Source organism: Silene latifolia, chromosome Y (assembly GCF_048544455.1).
Source record: "Silene latifolia isolate original U9 population chromosome Y, ASM4854445v1, whole genome shotgun sequence".
Lineage (NCBI taxonomy): Eukaryota > Viridiplantae > Streptophyta > Magnoliopsida > Caryophyllales > Caryophyllaceae > Silene > Silene latifolia.
This window is the reverse complement of record NC_133538.1, coordinates 222,954,911-222,960,353: the sequence shown is the minus strand read 5'-3', so window position 1 is coordinate 222,960,353 and position 5,443 is coordinate 222,954,911. Positions and strand designations below refer to the sequence as shown.

The following is a 5,443-nucleotide window of genomic DNA, read 5'->3' as shown; positions in this document are numbered from 1 at the left end:
TCTGAGCCGACAGTTGAGAATCTCTATAAGGGATTCGCATTACCAGTGACGGAAAGGAAATTCGAGCCGAAACCGTCCTACATCAACTTGGTTGAGAGAAACCAATTCGGGGGAGCTGCAAATGAAGATGCAGCCAAATATATGGAGACATTCATTGACTATTGTTGTTTCATACCCCCACCGACCGGTGTGACCCAGGACCAGGTGAAGGAGACTATGCTCATATTCTCTCTTCGTGATGCTGCAAGGGAGTGGTACCGAGACCTAGATCGAGCTGCTAATGGGATCACGGACTGGAATTCCATGGCCTTAGCATTCTACAAGAAATATTTCTCTGCCTCGAAGACCAATGCCATTAGAGCTCAGATCACGAGCTTTAAACAGGGTCCTGATGAGAATTTTCATGAGGCATGGGTCCGTTTCAAGAAGTTGGTGCGAACTATTCTGCACCATGGGTTTGAGAAGTGGAGCCTATGCAATCAATTTTATAATGGGCTTTATGACAATCAGAGGGCTATCCTAGATGCGGATGCTAATGGCAGATTCCAGGAGAATGTTGGATAAACTAAGGAGTGGAAAATTATTGATGATTTGGCCACCCACAAAGCTGAGTATGGAAATTCCAGGGGAAATTAAAGGAGAAATGCTGAATCCCCTTCTGTAGCTGCATTAGAGGCTCTTACGGCAAGATTTTATAAGTACGAGTTGGGAGGAGCTTAAAAAGGAGGGATCTATCATGTGAATGCTGTTTCAGACGGTCCTTTCGTCTCCAAGAGATGTGGAGAAGAAGGACATGTTTCAGACAACTGTAGCATTCCCTATGAGTCTTGTGCTGCTTTTCAACATTATAGGCAGACAAACACTTACTTTGAGCCGAATGTCCATCCAAATTTGAGGTGGAGTAGCCAAAATGTCCTAAATCCGACTCCACCTCCACAGCAGCAGCAGCAGCAGAATTATGTGCCCCCTCATAAGCAGCAGTAGCCGTACCAAAAGCTTCCGTATGTTCCACAGTAGCAGCAACAGTCCCAAGACTCCGATTTTGCCGAGTTGAAAAATTTGTTGCTGAAAGAGTCTCAAGCTAGAGAGGCCGGGATGAAGATGTTAGAGAGCCAAATTGTTCAATTGGCTAGCAAGAGTGCAACTCGAGCTCCGGGGCATTTACCGTCGCAGACGGATCAAAAGGAGACCCTTAATGCTATTACTTTGAGGAGTGGGTCCACCCTTGAGGGGCCCACTATGGTCGAGGAAGCTACTGGAAAGGATGAGGAGGAACCAAGCAAGAAGAAGGCTATAACGAATAATGGCAAGAAAAAGACGATCGAGGGTATGTCACGATCGATCGACGACGACGCAATCCGATCGACCATCCGCGAAGTGACACAAAATGATCGTTTCGTAGAAGTCAGTCGATCGACTGACATGCATGGTCGATCGACTGACAGCGTTGCTGATATTGAGTCTTTTCGTCCTCCAATGCCAAATAACTTGAGGGACCACTTGTTTCGGGGTATGACTACTCCAAAAATATTCAGGCAAGACCCAAATGCTGATGGGTCAGTCCCGGTTCCAAAATACAACCCGATGACGATTAATGGTTCATTTTTGAGACGGTCTGAAGAAGGGTCAAGCTACAACAAGGAGAAGGTAGTGGATTTTCAGCCTAAATCCACCGATGCCGGCATGCGAGACCTAGAGGAGAGGGCTAAGTTACTTCTTACAGCCCCCTATCCGGAGAGATTAGTCCCGACGAAGGAACATGTATCATTCAACAAATTTGAAAATGTTATTCGTAGCTTAAATGTACAAGTTCCTTTTCTTGAGTTAGTTAATCAAGTGCCTGCTTACATGAAATTTATGAAGCAACTTTTGTTTATAAAGAAGTCACTTGAAACTGTGCAATCTGTCGCACTAACTGAGGAGTCATGTTCTTATCTGACCCATACTGCACCTCATAAGCTAGAAGACCCAGGTAGCTTTTCAGTCCCATGTAATATTGGCACCTTTTCTATTGAGAAGGCATTGTGTGACCTAGGAGCCAGTATTAGTGTCATGCCTTTGAGTCTTGCTAGGAAATTGAAATTGACTAGGTTTGTAGTTACCAACATGATAGTGCAGATGGCTGATCGTTCTGCGGTCCATCCTATAGGAGTCTTAGAGGACATTCCTCTGCAAATAGGAAAGTTCTTTTTCCCTGTTGACTTCATTGTATTAGATATGCCCGAGGATGCTCACATTCCTATCATTTTGGGTAGACCATTTCTGTACACTGCTGGTGCAGTTATAGATGTTGGTTCAGGGACATTGACCTTCAAAGTGGGGAAGCATTCCATTGTCTTTACCCAGACAGCTAAGAAGAAAGACCCCATGTGGCCAGTCACTTGTAATACGGTTTCTGAAAAAAAATCCTATTTTGTGCTTCCTGATATGCCTGTCTCTATGCCTGTTTCTGCTATAACACCTCCACCCCAGATTAGGAGCAAATTGGAGGAAGATTCTTCTGTTTTGGATGTTGCAGGAGCTGGTTTGGGGAAGGAAGAGCCGCATGTTGCTCCAGGTGTGAAGGATTCAATCGTTCAAAGAGGCGGCCTAGGATGTCTTAGCTATGGCACGGATGAGGAGCCTAATGAGGAGCCAGTCAAAGTGAGGGAGTCCGACTTGGATTTTGATGAGACAGAAGAGGTCATTGCTTGGGAAGATGTTGAGGCTGTTGATCCATTGAGTTCTGCGGATGTTGGAGTTGAGAAGAGTGCAGCTGAAGAGATGAGCACTGTAGAAGCTACTTCTTGTAGCCAAAAGCCGAGCAAGTGGCCATTCCGTGGCCGTTCTTGATCAATTATTAGTTGATTAAGACTTTACAAACACTTTTTCGTTAAAATTTTTATTCATTGCTTTTGTGTGCGCGAGACTTCGCATTTTAATAAGTTTGCTTAGGATTTTTAATACTTTAGACTGTTACTTTGGGTTTTGCGCAATTTTGGGCGCGTAATTATGTGTATTTGCAGGTTTATAGACCATGTTGTCTCGATTTATTGAGCCAATTCGAAGAAAATCAGAACTTACAGCAGGTTTTCCAGTCGATCGACTGTCTTCTATGGTCGATCGACTGAGTTGCGACTTCAAGGAGCTTCTGTCACTGTTCACTCTGGTCGATCGACTGGGTGATGTGGTCGATCGACCATGTTCGATGATGTACCTGTTTTCGATTATTCCCCTGCTGTGTTTGGTCGATTTGCGGAGTTGAGGGAGTCTTTTCTCCACTTTATTCTCCGACTCATTTCGGTTTTCTTCCGTTTCTTTATTTTACACATAATGTCGCGTTTAATAAATTGTTTTCTCGGATTTACGCGTGGTACTTTTGTTTCTTTTCAGGTACTTTATGGTAGCACTGCTGGCTACTAAAACCTCCTAGCTCATGCTGGTTTGGGGAGGTTTCCTTTTGAAGCGCTTAACGTCTTGTGAGTTCTCAAGTCACCTTCATGTCTTGTTTAGTTAATTTATCGCAAATTCTCGTTTTCCTTTTATTTCATTACATGATTTTGCACAATGGGGACATTGTGTGATTTGGTTTGGGGAAGGGTTTTCCGTTGCATTTCATTTGCTTGCACTCATGTTTACATTTTTGTCTTGGATTGTTGTTTATTTTCTCTTATATATACAGAAAATTCAAAAAAAAAATTGAAAATTTTCAAAAACTTCAAAAAAATTGCACGTATTATGGCATGTAAGTCAAGTCAGAATGGTAGTATTTCAATGATGACATTGCATTTTCAGCTGTTTTATGCCAAAGCCTTGCTAATTGACATAATATTAGTAGAATCATATGCATAATCTACGAGTTTTCGTTAATTATTTGCTGAACTTGAAACTTGACTTAGATTTTTGGCGAACTACATCATTTTCTGAGATTTAGAGCCTATAACTGGTGTCATTCATGACCAGTTTATCTAGGATTGTGAGTAGTTACTCCTTATGAGACATGTTACATCAATTTGCATAAATATGAACTTTATCTACTTAATACCTGTATGCATTCGGTTTGTGGTTAGTTGACACATGTAGAAGAGGTCACCTCTTTATTCATTTTGGCCATAAGCTTCACACTGCCAAAAATAGCCTTTTTGTCCCGTTAACCACATCCTACATATAGCCTTCCCTTGTCAAGCTAGTAGTTTATGTTCTTGGGATTGTTACTTCATTTTTGGTAATTAATATTCATTTTGAGATGTTGTTGGGAAGATGAAAAAGGAAGGAAAGAAAGAAGAAAAAAATAGAATTTAAAAAAAAAGAAAGATGATTCGAAAAAGACAAAAAAAAACAAAAAAAAAACGCATGCTATACTGTAGAGGTCGGTCGATCGACTGCCCATCTTGGTCGATCGACTGAAACCCGAGAAAAAGAGAAAAATCAAAATCACGTGGTTGGAGTTTTGATCAGTTGGTGATTTTATTCCCATGCTTTATTATCATCATTTCGGGAATTACAATTATTTCGGAGATTGTGAGTTTTGTGCTTGCTATTAGCACCGGGTTTATTGTTGAATTTTGAGAAAGAAGTTGGATGTTGTTATAATTTGGTTCCCTTAGTTACTAACATGGCTTTTAACTCTGTTTATATCCAAATTTATTTTAGCCTATTCTTACCCATACCTCACATATCCATTTTTACCTCGGCATGTGTCATGGTCATCTGTTTGGTTGGAATACATATATACGGTTGTATAGATTATTTTCATATTCGATTGCAGACATGTTCTTATAGGTCGTAGTTAGGTGAGTGTCACTACAGAATGAATTCTTTCTATCTTATACATTATTCACTTGTGCTTATGAGTGATTCGAGAGACCCGCGAGAGTCCAATTTTAAGTCTTGCAAGGTTGACGGTTCAGCAGTTTTTAATGACTACATAACTCGTTTGCATGATTCATATTTCTAATTGATTGTTAGTTGTTGCATTAAATTGGTTTAGGCTATTCAGTTTGCATTTCGCTCTTAGATTGAACTCGTTCCTTTAGGTTTTAGGATCGAGTCTAGTTCTTGCTCGGGGACAAGCAAGAGTTTGGTTTGGGGAAGTTTAATGCGTGTCTTTTATATGATGTTTTACACCCTATTTTACACGCATTTCAGATCTCATTTATGTAGTTTATGCTACTATTCTCCCTATTTCAGTCTACTTTCGTGTTTTTGTACACTATTGCAGAAATGTGAAGAATCCAGCGGAAATCAAGCTAAATCCGTCCCCCGAGTACCTTGCATTTCATTTGACAGGAAGTATTTACAAAAGAAATGAAATGTGTGCGCATTTCGAGGCCTGAAAGATAATTTTATGAAGAATTAGAAGCGAACTACCAGCTATAGTGGTCGATCGACTGATCTCCATAGTCGATCGACCAGAGCACGACTTACAAAAGCTACTGTTCAGTGCAGACCAGTCGATCGACTG

The 5,443-nt window shown here is 41.0% G+C and overlaps 1 non-coding gene across 1 annotated transcript; it reads right to left on the bottom strand.

The window, feature by feature from the left end:
- Positions 1-351: 351 nt before the first annotated feature.
- Positions 352-458, bottom strand: LOC141636779 (small nucleolar RNA R71). The gene has a single exon (XR_012541365.1). It is a non-coding gene; the product is annotated as a small nucleolar RNA R71 (small nucleolar RNA).
- Between the last annotated feature and the right edge of the window lie 4,985 nt (positions 459-5,443).